This window comes from Pangasianodon hypophthalmus, chromosome 5 (assembly GCF_027358585.1).
Source record: "Pangasianodon hypophthalmus isolate fPanHyp1 chromosome 5, fPanHyp1.pri, whole genome shotgun sequence".
In the NCBI taxonomy this organism is placed as follows: domain Eukaryota; kingdom Metazoa; phylum Chordata; class Actinopteri; order Siluriformes; family Pangasiidae; genus Pangasianodon; species Pangasianodon hypophthalmus.
The window spans coordinates 30,928,759-30,946,417 of NC_069714.1; the positions used below are offsets into that span (position 1 = coordinate 30,928,759).

At 39.8% G+C, this 17,659-nt stretch overlaps 1 protein-coding gene across 3 annotated transcripts in view; it reads right to left on the reverse strand.

The window, feature by feature from the left end:
* The window catches only part of thsd7ba (thrombospondin, type I, domain containing 7Ba), a 282,645-nt gene that overhangs the window by 249,023 nt on the left and 15,963 nt on the right, over window positions 1–17,659 (reverse strand). Inside the window, exon 1 of one of the 3 annotated variants that reach the window (XM_053234260.1) lies at window positions 12,714–17,521. The exons of the other annotated variants lie outside the window; for them this stretch is intronic. The gene's annotated coding sequence lies outside the window, so the exon portion shown is untranslated. Of the gene's footprint in view, window positions 1–12,713; window positions 17,522–17,659 lie in introns of those variants that run through there. 3 annotated transcript variants of the gene reach the window in all.

Sequence of the window (17,659 nt, forward strand, 5' to 3'; positions counted from 1 at the left end):
GAAAACACAATGCAGTATTACTGGATGCTGTATATTGGTCAGGCATGGAGGTGCATCTCATCACTGCGATGTGCATTTAGTATTGTGAAAGTCACTAGTGAGTTGAACAAGCAGAGAAAAAATCACCAGTAAATGCTAGCCTTTAAAGGAAAAAAAAAAAAACATTACCTGGATATGTAATCTTCTTGTCCCAAGCACCCAGGTGAATGATTTGTCCATGGGAATGTGTAGTGAAAGCCAAAAATCAATCTAACATCTTCAATCTAAAGTCTTTAAAGATTCCTAAAACAGTTTTCCTTTTCACTTTAGTAAATATAATCTCTTGATCTCTGCTATAGTCTTCATGACAATCATCCAAACTGCGATTTATCTGTAAGTCGACGCAGAAGCCCTGCTCAGAGTTTGATCTGTTGGCAGAAGAAATGAAAGTGACTCATACGCGTCTCTGTTCGTCCCCCGTGTGTCTATCCCATCTGATTGGTGTGGACAGCTCCTCAGAAAGCAAAGACAAACGATCCTCCATCACCACTTCCTCCAAACCTGCTCTGTAATAAGGGAATAGCGAGCCCGTAAGGCGACAGGTTCAATCAATCATCACCTGATTGGCTGGGTTTTTTCTCAGATTGGAGTCTGGAGGGTGAGATGAAAAAAAAAATAATAAAAATAACCCAGTAATTGGTTTCACTTTTGATACTGCGGAAGTCTTGAGCACTCCGAGTGCCAATATCTCCAAAAAACACAAGTGCCGAGTAAATAGAAAAACAAGACGTCCTCTTGGTGATTACTCAATTCACCCTCATTTTCACCCTCATTTTCCGCGGGTTGTTTTGAAGGGCTCAGGCTAACATTATTTTCTCAAGCTGTGTGATTAACATTAACCAACATTTTGCTTTGATGTGTTAAACTAATCTCCTTTACAAAATGCCTTCGCTACAGGACTCGCTGCTGAGTGGTAATAAAATTAAAAATACACTCAGAATTTTGAAAGCCGTGTCTCAGACCACACACTAAGTGCACAGATCTAATGCTGGATAATGGGCTGTATTTGCAAAACAAACATAACACATTGTGCTGGACACATTCAGCACTAGCTAGTACCCATCATGCACCACAAAGGGGCGGGGCTTGTAGCACATTTAGCAAGGCTACTGATGACAGTTTGTGTCTTTGTCTCTAAACTGTAAGTGTTAATGAGCTGTAGCCTGTAACACTGATGGTTAAAAAGTAGAGCGCTAACAGCAGCTAGCACTGAACATTAGTGTTATTGTTTACGTCATGTTCAGCTGTAACAAACAACTCGTACAAACCCAGCTTAAATAATTCAATTCAAACTTCTTTGTTTTAAATAAACTTGATCATGTCACATGACCACTAGCCTCAGTGTACTGTTTAGCATGAAATATAAGTTTTATTTACACAATAATAATAATAATTTAGTAACATTAGCTAAGCTACACTGCACTTCCTCTGATACAGCAGTGTGTCATGGCCTGTAATTGTATTTGTATACAGGCCATGATGTGGAAACTTAATATCAGCTGATTTTATTCTATAACACTCAGGCCCCTGGTTGCTCGACATGTTGCACAGCCCACATTTGCATACAGGAAGCTGATTGGCTCTTATAATTTATGATGTAATAACTCCCTCCTGTCATGTGTTCAGCAGTGATTTTCTAATGAGATTTTCAGCTCCTCCTGTTTAAAGGATATAAGGGAAAAATGTACAGTCATAATTTTCACACGTTCACTAGTATGATCAAAATGAATTCCTAAAAAAAAGTTTAATTATTTACAAAAATCTTTCCCAAACCTGCACTGCACATTTCAGTGTCTCACAGTGTGTTGGTGTGTATTAGTGTGTTAGAATGCATTAGTGTGTGTCAGAGTGTGTTCCTGTGTACTTATGTATATTTTTAAATCCTGAACTGAACCTTGAAGTGTTTTTTTCCTGTTTTAACACACTTGACACACACACTAAGGCAGTGTTGCACTTTCAGGGCTCTGTATATGGTGTGTAATGTCAGCAGTGTTAACACATTTAAATCAAATTAGCAACACATCTCTGAAAAACCCTGCAGCACTTCCAGTCCATGTTTTCTGTTAGCGCAACAGATCTAATCATCGATCCTCAGCTTGTCGGACAGATTTCGTTCACTTCAGCCATGTCCCCTCACTTAACCATTTTAAGGGCCGTTTATCACCTTAACTGTTTTTTATATAATAAATCGACATACTTCTTTCTGCTATGATCCTACAACTGCTGATTAATTGTGACTGAGCGCAAAAGAGTTTTATCACAGATGAGGTCTAAAGAATTCTTACAGTCATCACTCAGAGAAACTAATCCTGTTCGAATAGGGATAAAGTTAGTAATGTGCGAAAGCTTGCACTAAAGCTCCAACTAAACTTAGAAGAAGAAGCCATTATTTGTCACATATACATTACAGCACAGTGAAATTCTTTTCTTCACATATCCCAGCTTGTTAGGAAGCTAGGGTCAGAGGTCAGGGTCAGGTATGATACAGCACCCTGGAGCAGAGAGGGTTAGGGGCCTTGCTCAAGGGCCCAACAGTGGCAACTTGGCAGTGCTGGAGCCCAAACCCCTCACCTTCTGATCAGTAACCCAGAGCCTTAACCACTGAGCCACCACCGCCTTGCAATAAAAAATACAATAACTTGCAAGAAAGCTACAATTCCTCAGTGAATGTTGGCTTTCTGAAGTGTTTCATGCTGATGGTCTCACTGGTTTGCTTTTAACACACCCGTTTCAAGCCGAAGTTGGAATCAGTGCACTTGGCTGAGGTGTAAACTTGTAAGATAGGATGTAAATAAAAAATGGTCTGAAAAAATAGTTTGGAATAAATAATAATAATGAACGTATGTTTGACTGGCGCTCTTTGATGACATCATTTCATTGCTCCTGTTTAAAATATTCCACAGAAAAGCAGCTCATAGAAACATGCACGATGATTTACTAGAAATTTGCCCGAAATTCGTTTGTTTTGAGTACAGCAGCGATCCCAGTGCTAGATCACACACATCTGGCATTTACACTTTAACGAAGCATACTTTCAATCCAACTTACTCTTTGTGTTTTCTCTGCAGTATCTGGCAAGTCTTTGTGGGATGACACGATTCCCACTTTACTGATTGTGAGAAACAGGAAGCTGTGTTCACACTGCATATGAAAACACTTAGCGAGATCTTTATGTTCCTTATTCACCAGCTGTGAGTTGATGCCTGAAACGTGGCTGAGGTGATGTTAAATACAGTGCAACTGCAGCTATCCTCAAATTAAATTAAATATATTTGTAACATTTGAGTGTCATTTCAAATGTATTTCAAGACTTAACGTTGAAATTGTCCATCAAGGTTTATTCTACAGAAAGTAAAAAAACAATCTTTAAAATTTCTGCTCCTTCCTAATGGGCTTACGTGTGTTCCTAAGTGGAACCTGTCATTCTCAGTTGTTTCTTATTGCACTCTTTTGGCAATTATCTGGCCATAGAAAAAGGACCTATGAAATTGAAATATTCAATACTTTAGTGCCTTTTATTAGGACAAGATCAAGGTCTACACCAACCAAGACCAAGACCCATATCAACTAGGACAAAGATAAGACAAAGACTCATACAAACTGACAGTAGGACAAGACCAAGACGTTTACCTGTTGAGACCAAGATAAGAGCAAGATCTATACCAGCCACGAATAAGATGCATACCAACTATGGACAGGAAAGACCAAGACCCAAACCAACCAAGATGAGGACAAGATCAAGACCCATACCAATCGAGAGCATGACTAGACCATGACCCAAATCATCTGACACCAAGACAGCTGAGACCAGGACAAGATCAAGATATATACCAACCAAGACCAAGACAAGACTAAGTCCCTTACCAATCTAGAGAAGGACAAGACCAAAACCCACAGCAATCTTGAGTAGGACTAAGACCCATACCTACAGTGGCCAAGACAAGATAGAAACCAACCAAGACCAGGATAAAACTCATGCCAACTGATAGCAAGAGAAGACCAACACCCATACCAATCGAGAGCAGCAAAACCTATACTACCTGAGACAAGGAGAAGACCAAGACACACACCAAATGAGACCAGGACAAGACCAAGATCTACGCCATCCAGGACAACACCAAGACCCATAACAACTAATACCATGACAAGACCAAGACATTTACTGAGACCAGAACAAGGATCTCCTTATTATAGTTTCTCCTAGACAGCAATGAGATCAATGGAAAAAAGAAAACGTTCATTTAAATACACTACCAAGTTTAGTACAATGTATATTAATGTATATTTGGAGGAAGGTACAGTTTATTTTGGATATACTGTCATGTCTATGTATATCTGCAGAGATAAGTAAGTACACTAGGTGCTAAGAAAACACACACATTTAATTATTTATTATATTTTTATATCTGAGAAAGTTTTAATCCAATATACTCTAAAAGTGACATGACTCAGTAAACAAACCATAGTGAATAATAGACAGAAAAAGATATTTGTTTTAATGTCAGGCATCAAGTTCCTGAGTGGAGCAGTAACAAAGCGTTCACCTTGTGATCACAACATTGCACGTTTGAATACTTTAATCACACGAACATCTTTTTTTTCCTTTCTCATCTAATTCTATTTCTCCTCAAGGAATTGCAGTAGAAACATTTGTGAGAAGTTTAAAACCTCATTAAATCAAATTAAATTCTCTGTTACATCTCCTGAGATTTCAGACAGCCTGTTTGTCTTCAAACTCACTTCAAAGTCTAAGGGGCAGTTGTCGGGGCAGTTATTCATCCTTTTATTCTTTACATGAGTGTAAGAAACATTTAAATTATTGTGTGTGGTAATCACACATACACTATAGATACAAGGTTGAAATGTTGGGGTTTTTTTTTTACTCTGTTATTTTTCATTTAAAGGTGACTTACCCTTGCAGGACCACATTTAAAAAAAAAAAAAAAAAATGGCTAATGCATTTACCAGCAATCTGCGAAAATACCTTACACAGGAAAACAAAATCTGAAAACCTACAGCAAAATCAATGCTGGGCTTTCTGAGAGTTTAAAACAAACTTGGAGACGAGTTCGAGTTCAAGGATGTTATTGTATCCTCGGCATCTCAAGCTGGAGAAAGGGAGTCGATTTCCTGAGGTTGGAATTTATTGAACAGCTTAGAAGTGTGCAGCGTCACGGAGGGACTTCAGAAAGCATGCCAAAACATAAATAAATAAATAAATAAATAAATAAACAAACACACACACATACACACACAAGAAAAAACAAAACCCATCCGAGCAGAAGCCCTCGTGGCCAAACACAGCTTGACATAAATTTTCAGAGTGAGAGAACACACCTGCCTGCTGTGAGCTCAGGCATAAACAGAAAAAAATGCTGGGAGAAACTATTAATAATAGAGTACACAATGTGCTTACAGCCGTGTGTGTGTGTGTGTGTGTGTGTGTGTGTGTGTGTACTCAGCCATTGTCTGACATGGACATAAACATTACTGCACTGTAAAATAACCATAAAGCTCCACCGTGGGGATGACGCATAAAATCAATACGCTCGCTTCATTCTACAAATGTCACTTTAATGATTTTATTCAGCACCACGGGCCAAGAACACTATAGACGCTGTCCCAAACACTGGAATTTATGTCTAGTTAGTGTTCTTACAAGACCGTCTGCCAATTTGAGAAACATTACGCATGCTGGAATGCTAGTGTTTAACAAGGCTGCTCGATAGTGTTTATGTTTGAAATAAAGTGTTAAGCTTGTTGTGTTATGAACAGTACACTGCAAGGATATGTGTTATTTTTTTCTCTCTTAACTGTGTCCTGTCCATTGTTGTAATCAAGTCTACACCAACATCACCAACAGAGAAAAGACCTCTACCAGCCCAGACCAAGACATGTCCAAGACCCATACCAACCAAACTCAAGACAAGACTGAGACACATGCCAACCTAAACCAACCAAGACAAGAGCAAGTGAGACCAGAACAGGAGAAAAACACATATTAACCAAGATCATGACAAAACCCAGGCCCATACCAACCAACACAAGGCCATGGCTGAGACCAAGACAAAACCAAGATCCATCCCAACTGAGACCAGAACAAGACCAAGACCCATACCGACAAAGACCAAGATGAGACCAAGATCTATACCAACAAGACAAGATTGAGTTGAATGCTAATTGTGACCAAGACAAGACTAAGACACATACCAACCTAGACCTAGACCTAGACAAGACTAAGATCCATACCAGGCAAGACCAAGGCAAGACCAAGATCCAAGACTGAGACCTATACCAAAAGAGACTATGACAAGACAAAAACCATACCAACTGAAACCAAGTCAAACATCAGACCCTTACCAACCAAGACAAGACCAAGACCCATGCCAACAGAGTTCAGGACAAAAGAGACACCCATTCCAACCAAGACCAAGATAATACTAAGACCAGTTTCAGCTGAGACCAAGACAAAAAATTAAGACCCATATTAATCAATACCAGGACAAAACAAAGAACATTACAAACAGAGACAAGGACAAGACAGAGATCCATACCAACCAAGAACAGGATAAGATCAAGACCCATACTTACTGAGACCTATACTGACTGAAACCAGGTCAAAACCAAGACCCATGCCATCTGAGACCAGCATAAAAGCAAGACCCCTATTAATCACAACCAAGAAAATACCTGTACCAACTGAGACACGGACAAGACCAACACCAAGCAGGACCAACACTATGACCAGCTGAGACCAGTACAAGGCCAAGATCCACACCAATAGAGACCCATATCAACTGAGATCAAGACCTATACCAAACATAATACCAACCAAATAAAGACATAACCAAAACCAATACCAACCAAGATTAAGAGCAAGACTGATACCAACCAAAACAAGAACTATACTAACCAAGACCAAGACCCATACCAACTAACACCAAGCAAAAAAACACGACCCAGACCAGCACAGACCAGGACAAATCTGAGACTTTCACCAAAAGAAGTTCAGACAAGACCATGACCCATACCAACAGAGACTAAGAGAAGAGCCACAGACCAATACTAATCAGGACCAAGATGGTTACCAACCCAGCTCAGGAAAATATAGACACTGATAGACTATGCTATAACAGACACTATTCCAACTTGGACCTCTCCAAACCAAGACTGAGATAAACCTGAGACCAAGACAAGATCAAGGCCCATTGCAGCAGAGACCAAGACTAGACAAAAACTGTCAACACCAAGAAGTAATATTGACATAAATTTGAAACTTGTCAGCTACTGAGTGTATAATATTAAACTTGTATAAACTTATCGTGAAGTTTAAGGAACTTTTCTATTTTTCTGTAATGGAACTAGAAGCTGCTAGCACTAACACACACACACACATATCGGGAGAAGACGAGAAATGAAAAAGTGTCTGTTCTGGTGTGTTGCCAGATCCTGCGTTAAAACTGCATTAGAGCAGAAACTAGATGTTTCATTATTCAGTCCAAGGCTCCTCATTCCTTCCGTTATGGGAGCACGAGTTGTCCAGTAACATCAAAGGAACTTTCAGCAGAGACATTTCACATTTACAAGCTTTACTCCTTCTGGGTCAGAGTGGTCAATATTGCAACAGCATGCCACTTGACCTAAGCACGGTTCACACATACTGCATTTTGTTCAGGGCCTCTCATCTTCAAATGAGAGCAGATTAGCAAGCATGGTAGCAGTTTGTAATACTGACATCAGAAATAAAGAATCAACCAGGGGCCGTTCAATTATTCATGTCGGGCTTCGAGTTGCAGCTTTTTGACATGCTGAGAACGCTGAGAACACCGCCTTTGATCTCGGAGAGACAGATACGGAGAAACTGACTCCTCTACGAGTCCAAACACACGTTTGCTATTGTTATTCTAGACAACGGCCATGTCTCACACAGACACACACACACACACACACACACACACACCCTGCTGCGATTAACCCTTATTCTTATTTTATTTAGGGCAACATGAACCATTTTAGGTGCTGCTAACACGCAATCCTAGGCTGTTGAATGTATATGCTAATGCATTAAAATATGCAAATAAGGCAATAGATAATAAAATATGTGCTAATTTGCATATCATACCAAATTTTCAGACTTTCACAAAGCAATTTGTGTGAATATTATATGTGAGGGGAAAAAAAACACTGTGTCATGCTGTTACAGCAAAATAATCAATGATGAAGCAGAGCTGATATCCTGAAGTTGATTATTTTCCTATAACAGCTCGTCCCCAAGTGTCTTATTCCTCTTACACCACAGCAATTTGCCAATGATTATTATTATTTTTTTAATTAAAGAACAACATGCCATACTTTTGTCCATTTAGAGTTACATTCAATGTCGGTCAAACAAGTTAGTTCCTGTTCTCACTTACATTATAGCAGCTATAAACAGTCGTTCCCTCACCAGCCTCTCTTTTATCTCTCTCTTGAATTTAATAAGATGAAAAAAGCAAAGCTTGTCATGTTACTGAGAAACCACAAAGAAGCATTACAGCTTTACCTCTGACTGTTCCAAAGCACTGACACTGGAGACTCCTTCCATAAACATTAAATAAATATCTCCTTACAGAAAACTTCACCACATCAACGAATTTTTTAAATCTGGTTATTATTAGTGGAGCGTCCGCTGTACACGTCCCTGTGAATGAGCCGTTACTATAGAAATGATAATGTATTAGAACAAGTGCATTAATATAAACCTGCACTACTGTCAGAGCCGCTGTTATAGAAAATTAATCAACACCTTCTGACCAATCAGAATCCAGAACTCAACAGCACTGTGGTATGAAGAAATATAGATGTGAGTAATATATAACGACGCATACATCATTTTCACAGTTTAATGTATAAGGTCTGGCTTTAAGGTCGCATGATTCCGTGTGTGTAGTGATGATGTTCTTCTATAAGAAAAATGGCTTGACTCACTGTGACATTTTGTAGAAATATAAATGTAATAGATTTTTAAATAAATAAATAAATAAAAGGGAAAATATACAAAATTTGGAAGCAAAATAACCAGGCACCACAGGCAAAAAGGTTTTGCATTTGGGGCTCCATTTCAGTTATAGAAGTATTGTTTATATTGAGGAGAATGTAAGACATATTAAGGGGTTTTTAAAATTTGTTTTACAGCTGTCTTGCTGTCAGAATATCTTAGCGAGCATGCTAGCAGGTCATAGTCCCGATATCCTCGGAGATAGCCTAGGGCTAACACCTCCAGTAGGTACTATATCACTTTTTCACTAATAAATTTGGCTTCGCTAACATTATTGACAGTGGTGTTTTCCCACATCCCGAGAGTTTCGAAATGACGAGCGCAGCCCACGTCCTGGCGAGAGAAGGGGAGAGCAGTCAGCATTAGTCATTATCTCATTGTTGGAGGCAGATTGTGTGTGTTAATGAGATGCAAACGACGAAAGCAGAGCAGAGAAGGACAGAGAGAGCAACCACGCGATCTGCTTCTGAGGAAATAATGAACTACCCGGGGAGTGTGTGTGTGTATGTGTGTGTGAGTGTGTTGTCCAGAAGCTGTGTGTGGAGTGTGTGTGAATTAGTTCTTCTTCCAACACCAGGCAGAGAAGATCTGAATGATGATAACCGTGTTGTTGTGGAGGGAAATCAACGTCGACAGATGTTTTCTCTCGCTCCTCGCAGCGGTTCGTCGGATATCTGGGGAGAACGGAGCAGCAACAGCCACTCTTTACAAAAACACACCTTATTTTCTCCCTTGTTCCCTCACTATCTGAATTCACCAGCGGCTTTCCACACTGTGAAGGGATCGGTTTTGTATAACCCGCACCCCCCGTTAGCTAGGGAAGATAAGAGCTTCATTTTCTCTCAATGGAAAAACATATTACTCAAGCTAAAAACGAAGCATAAACGCTTTCACTCAGCTGTTTTCAGGGCAGGACGTGTGCTTATAGTACACTCCAGATGTATTGTGTACTAGCAAAACTGGTTAATAAAGCTAATAGGAATCATCACACTATAGATCCAGTCAATAAAATTAGTCAAATGCAGTGTTTAGCTAAAAGCTCTCTCATTATTGCTTACTATTTTATCTGATGGCATTTAACCTACGACATTAATAAATCTAATTTACAGATCTGTTTCTACTTAGCCAAAGGCATGTTTGGTTTCTTATCTCCAACACATGCTATAATGTTTGCTCAAAAACCATAATAGTCACGATGTAAAAGTCAGTCAAAACGTTTTGCGTGAGTTTCTCAGTGTAGCTAAATGCTAGAACGTTATTAAGGCAGCCATCATGGACAAGCACAAGCAGTTTGAAAGACTTTTTTTTAAACCAAACTATAAACCATTTCCAACAAGCGCAGGAAGTGACATCAGTGTTCCTAGAGCATATCCAAAATGAACGGTGAACATCTAAACACTAGCGAAGAACTGCACTCAGTGTGATGTGACTGGTAGCTTGTTTTAAGGATTTTTCAAGATTTTCTCTCAGATCTGGAACAAACCTGCTTTCGGAAATTAAAGTATGGATTTACAAAAAGCACAATGAAAAGATAAGTTTGCTGGATTCAAGAGAGATGGCTGGATCGGCGCTAGCAACTCCTGGATCTGGAGCACACATTTTATCTAAACTTATATGAATAATTACAAATTAAAGGTGACGTCGTTCCATGACGCGAGTCATGAACAAATTGTACAGCAGAGGTATAAAGCTATAAAACCAGAAGTCAGTATGAGCTGCATGTTGTATTATAAATGAGTAAATATAATAAAGCTACTCAGCTAGCTAGCTAACTCACCCAGCTGTTCATGTTTAGACAACTCCAGCTTCACCATACACAATACAGACACCATTAAAGGAGTGAATATTTTCCACTTTTCCACTAAGAAGTAAACACACTCCACAGCAACGACAAAGTAAACGATACAAACTGAGATAACTCGCTTCAGCTAAAAGCGCACAGATAAATTCTTCTTCAGAAGATCAGATATTCAATTTTGTTTGTTCAGTCTTGTTTGTTCACTTTTCAGACTCAGGAAGTGTGACATGAGTTCGTTGTGACAGATTTACATTGAAAATGGCGTCTAAAGTAGGAAATGCGTACGTGTGCGGTCACTCTGGTATTGTTTACCTCATGAGTATCTGAATATTCTGTAATCTAGTCTTGAAATCGTTGTGGATTCGCTTCTGATAGCTGAAGGAATGAAAGACCTTTGGAGTCTCCTGTCGTCACGTCTGCTCGAGGTGACGCCGAGACTCAGAGGTCTTTGGGTTTACCCGGAGCTTCAGCTAACACTCTGATCGACTGCTGAGTCACAATCAATAGAGGAGTAAATCTCGTTTCCAGCTCGCCCTTGTGCACTTCTCTCACCACTCTGAAGTGTCTCACAGCTCAGCTCCACACTGTCTCATGCTTACAAATTCATAACTATTCATAACTAAAGACTCTGAAAAGTCACAAAAGTTAGGGTTAGGGTTACAGTTAGGGGCGTGGCTAGCATACGTACGTTTTCTTACAACTTCATTAAAATGGAATCTAATGTAATCCAACCACATCGTGTTTGTTTGTTCAGATGCATGAATGTCTCATGAGCTCATGTTTCAGCTTTACACAAATAAGTTCCGTCTTCATTTATAACCAATCAGACGAGAGCAGAATTTTAATTTTAATATTCATGTCTAAACGCCGTATTATTTTCCGTTTCCAGCTTCCTGCTGAAATTAAGTGGACGGTTGAGATTTCTAATTTCTTATATGATAGTGCTGCTGAATTCTGCATTCTGATTGGTCAGAATTTGTTGATTAGTTTTCTATAACAGCAGTTCTGACAGTAGTGCAGGTTTATATTAATGCGCTTGTTCTAATACATTATCGTTTCTATAGTAACAGCTCATTCACAGGGACGTGTACAGCAAATGCTTCACAGAAACACATTTAAAAAATTATTGATATGGTGAAGTTTTCTGTAAAGAGATTATTTATTTAACATTTATGGAAGGAGTCTCCAGTGTCAGAGCTTTGTAACAGTCAGAGGTGAAGCTGTAACTTTTCCAACATCTTCAGGACAGAGGAGTTTACGCTTTTTTTTTTTCGGTTTCTCAGTAACACGACACGCTGCGAGTTTTTTGTCTTATTAACTTTAAAGAGAGAGAATAAAGAGAGACGCTGGCGAGGGAACGACCGTTTATAGCTGCTATAACGTAAGTGACAACAAGAACTGTGCTCTAAGAGGAATAAAACACTTGCTGTTATAGGAAATGAACCAACTTCAGGGTGGTAACAGCAGCGCCTCTTCATCACATCATCCTGTCAGTCATTATTTTCCTAAATGAGAATTCCCTCACTGTTTCATTTCTTAGGTAAAAAAAAAAGAGATAGAAATATAAGATTAAATAAAACTGTAAAATAGCAAACCATGACTCTGTGATTTTCCATCAGTGATACCGAGTTCCAGTGGGAATCAGAGGGGAGTCTTTTTTTTTTTTTATATAAAAAGGTCAATTTATATTTTTGTTTACTGAAAGAGAAAAAAATAGATGTCTAAGGCAGTAGTTGAACTCATTAGTGTTTTAAATATGTGACTATTTAACTCAAATTCAACCTTCAGTCATTAATCTGAAACAGTAAAAAAGAGAGAATGAGATTGAAAAACTCTCACCAAAGCTGATCTCATGAACTTGAATCCATCTTTCACACAGTGACACAATAAAAAGTAGCTCCAGGTTCTTCACACTGTCCTGAGGTTGTGTGTCGTATCCATACGCCATCAGAGCCGCACCACAACAAATCCTTCCACTCTGAAAAAGTAGTTCCATCTCAGAAAGCATTCATAAAGCCGGTTTTACACTCGTCACATATCAGATTATACCACGAAGATCCTCCAACGATAGACCTGCGATTAAAGAACATGACCACGTTCTGCTCACGTCATCGAACAGCGTGATCCGGAAATCAGCTCAGGCTCGTGTCAGGACAAACATTCTCACTCTGTGTTTCTCTCCAGACCTTTTTTCTTTCTTTCATGCATTTTCTACCCGTGATGTTTGTTTCTGTGTTTGTTTTTTTGTTTTATTGTTTTAATCTTTTTGGTTATTCCTGAGTTCCTGAGTCCGGTGGTTGCCTGTTGCAGCAGAACTCCAGACCAGGTGGATTTCCCCAGGCCTTGATCTCCCATGCATGAAGCGTGTCCGTTAGCCCACCGTGGATAGAGTGAAGATATGATCTTTCATGAGGTGGACACCATTACAGAGTTTCAGGGGTTAATCTGGGAATAGCATCTCCGTGTATCCTTCCTCGAGAGGAGGAGTGTGGAGTCGAGCGAGAGCGATGCAGCAGAGGTGAATTCCTCCGAGATTTACACACAGTGTTAGTGAGGAAAGATGGGATCTTATTTGAGAAATACTATTTGACAAAACAGTATTAGTTTTTGATAAATGATGGAATAAAAACAGTTCTTCAGGGCTTCGTTTCAGTCCAGGTTCACGTTCACTTTTCAGTTTATCTTCACAAACCGTCTTACTGTCTGTGTGTGTGTGTGTGTGTGTGTGTGTCTGGTGTTGGGCTCCTCATTAGAAAAACACCTCGTACTTCCAAGCAGCTCTCGCAAAGCATGCTGGGAGAAAAGGAAGCTGGGGAGAACGGTGTGAAAATGCTAATGCTAATGCCTGCATCTGTGTGTGGGTGGTGATTCTGTTTACTCGTAATTATGCACTGCTAGAAACATCGCTTAATAATAAGGGCAATTAGCAGGGAAGATAGTCGAGAGACAGATGAACGAAAAGAACAGCTCAAACGGCTGCTCGCATATAAAAAAGCCTGAAGTAGCTCTTATAAAAACTACTAGATTATCTCAGAAAAAAAAGGTCCTCGACATGCCTCATAATGAGTAATAAGTAATAAACCCCTGGGGATTTGCTGTTACAGGAAAATAGTGCAGGGTGGAGTGCTGTGATGCGGCCTGACGCAAAGACGCGTGACTGGTAGTTGATTATTTTCCAGTAACAGCACATCCCCAGCTGTTTATTCCTCTCATACCGTAACACTGACACAGCATGTACTTTTTATCCATTAATCAATACATTGCCAAAGTACATCGAAGGTATTTCTTTTGTAGCTTTATTATCTATTTTCCGAGGAAAGTGTTGTACCTTTATTATATTTTTTTTCCAATTAGCTTTAATTAGCTTCAAGGTTCAATTATGTTCATTAAATTATTATTAAAGGTTTCCAGGTAAATGATACAAACTAAAAGGTTTAAAAGCTGAACCTCTGAATCCAGCAACAAGGAAAAGTACGGTTCAGTACCTTTCTAGCTGAGAGTGTAAAGCATTTGAAAGAAATGCAGTACAGTGTGTGTGTGCGCGCGGGTTAATTGTTCTTGACATTTACATTTATGGCATTTGGCAGACACGCTTATCCAGAGCAATTTTCATTTACCTCATTTATACAACTGAGTAGTTGAAGGTTAAGGGCCTTACTCAAGGGCCCAGCAGTGGCAGCTTGGCAGTGCTGGGATTTGAGCTCATGACCTTCTGAGCAGTAGGCCAACATCTTAACCACTGAGCTACAAATGGCCCAGGAAAGAGTCAAAGCTGCCTCAGTGTCTTGAAAGCATGTGAAACATGGACAGATGTGCAATTGTTTCCACATGTGCTGTCTCAGGTGCATACTGGACAAGACAAGAACCTCAACTCCACAGCGCTTGAGAGAACATACACCACCTCCATGTTCAACCTTCTCCAGCAGAAGCGCCTGTGCTGGCTTGGCCACGTGAGCCGCATGGCAGCCGTACACCAAAGGATCTCCCCTTCGGAGAGCTGTCCTCAGGCACGAGGCCAGTAGGCAGACCAAGGCTACACTACTGATGTCTGCAAGCATGAACTCAAGGCTCTCTCTATCAACCCCCCAGCACAAAGATCTCTCCACATACCAGACCAACCTGAGGCAGAGAGCAGTGGAAAACAGAGCCCAAAGAAGAGCCAAAGCTGCCTCAGTGTTCTGCTGTACACAGTGTGCTAGAGATTAGACCGTGCTAGAGATTAGACTCGCATCGGACTCTACAGCCACAGCAGACGCTTCTCAAACCTGTCCACCAGGGGCACCATCACATGAGCCCTCTGGATCGAGAGATGGCTGCTAGCTATGATGGGTTCAGTTCTAGAAAGGAAAAATAAATCTGTTCATATCAGATGTGTGAACATTCAGTGAATATTTAACGCACGTACTTTCCTGCGGTAACAATACATTATAATTATAAGCAGCGTTTTCATCATTTTCAGATACTAAACCATACTTTTGATAGATTTTGTCATTATCCAGACTTCATAAATGGTATAATTTTATCTTCAAATGACCAAAACAAGTTTCTGCAAATTTCACACCTGCCCTTCTGTGATATTAATTCACACACAATCTTTTTCTCACAATCTTTTTTTTTTTCAAACAAGTTTCTGAAGCAGCTTTCACACTGCAGGTCATAAACTAATCAATTTGCATTGACTCCGCCCCCTGATTTTTCACTTTAATATAAAAGCACCACATATTACATACTCATAAAGGCAATTATGCAAAATGAGAAGACGTGCTCATGTACAGTTTTTTGTGCCTGTTATTATTATGCCTGTTTTTTTATTATGTTTTTATGCAGTCCTTTAATAAACCAGATGCACAGTGTTTATCTCCACACAGTGTGCTCGCTAACATCCGGGAGGGAAAAAGGTGTAAGAATAAAAACACAACAGCAGATAAAGCGTGATATTATTACACTAAATAACGATTATTTCACAATTTGCCAGATCATGTAAATTAGCATTGTATAACTGAGCTGTCTCCTCGCTGCCTGACAAAACTAACATGTTCACACACTATCTCTATCTCTCTCTCTCACACACACACACACACACACACACATTCAGCATGTCAGGAATCTACAGTTTCTTTAAACCTAAGTTTTGTCTTGAGTGTGTTACAAGATTTGAAACAAGAATCCAAACAACTCTCACAAAACCCTCAAATGTCCAAACCAGTGAAGTCTCTTTTACACACATACAGAATTCTAATAGAAAGCCCTAACCCACAAAAGGAAAAGGAAAAAAAGAAAAAACTAAACAACAACCCAATTCTCAAAGGTGTAGAAGTGAAGCCAGAGGTCATGGGATGTAAATGCGGAGTCTTTTTACTCCTTCTTTCTGCAGGAATCGCGCTCATTATCTGTAATAGGGGTCACGGCACCGGCAGACACAGACTCCACACACAGATCCATTACTGAAGGTCGAACCGAAGCAGGCAGAGGGCAAAACCGCAAAAATACACCACAAAAGGAAGTAGAACAAAAAAAAAACACTTGAAAAAACAGGAACGTAGCAAAGGCTAATGGCAGCATTATGAATGTGACATTTCCAACTCATCGTTGGGTTTAATGTGTGCTGGAGCCTGCAGGAGCTCCGCACAGAGAAAGAAAGCAGAGCAGCGAGAAAGTGTACGATTATTCCTCTCCGTCGTACTGATACACTGCAGTCTATCAGTCTTAGAGATATAGCGTTATATCATTTCACAGCTATCCGGGTGCACAAGCCAGTCCTCTAGCTTTCTCACGCAGTTTGTTAATAAACACGGACAAGTGCCGCCTACTTTCACCGTCTGTTTTCCTGTCAGAATGCACAGAAATGCAGAGAGCCAGTCAGACTGATTCTGAAGCTAGAGGCCAGAAAAGTGTACAAAAGATATCAGACAGCTCGTGTAGCATCTGGAGCTGAGCCTACACCTAGCCTAACCTTTCTTACTGACAAACTACACACCAAATAAAAGCAGAAGCTCTGAGAGACGGCGTGTTTTCACATGTACGGGTTCTAGGAAGTGGGTTGAGGGCTTCACCAACAAAGCGTGATAAGATCGTAAGATTTTATCAACAGTAAGAATGTATGTGTCTCCTAGCAACCAATCAGGGATTACGCACGTTTTTAATCTGTTTATGTGGAATATCCGCGGTACACGTCCCTGTAAATGAGCTGTTACTATAGCAACGATAACGTATAAACCTGTGATTGCAGCTGCACTATTTTATAGAAAATTAATCAACACCTGACGGCCAATCAGAATCCAGAATTCAACACTATCCCTAGCTTTCACTATATGGGTATTTTTTTCTTAATTATGAATGTAATTATAAGTCAGACTGCTCGTGTCTGTAATGGTGAGTAATCAGATTTATGTCAGTGATGTTTACGTGTTAGAGATTTTGTCACATTTTGAGAAACAGACAGGTGCATTATGTGAAATAGAAGAATTGCAGCGGCGCCGACACTTTTGACATTTTTGTTAAAGTGCGCAGGAACGCCGCATGCTAAGTGTTTTCAAACGGCCAATTATGCTGTGAGGAATCAATTCCAGTAAATGAAACGAGGAAAATAAATACGGCATAGTGTGACAGAGTTTCAGTTAACAGATCCACTAACAGTCATAAAACTCTCTCTCTCTCTCTCTCTCTCTCTCACACACACACACACACACACATTGTGAAAAAGGACTGAAAGATCCATAATGTGTGTGTCAGAAAGCAGAAATCCTGTTCACAGTGCCACAGGGAGCCAATAAATTGGTCCGGCT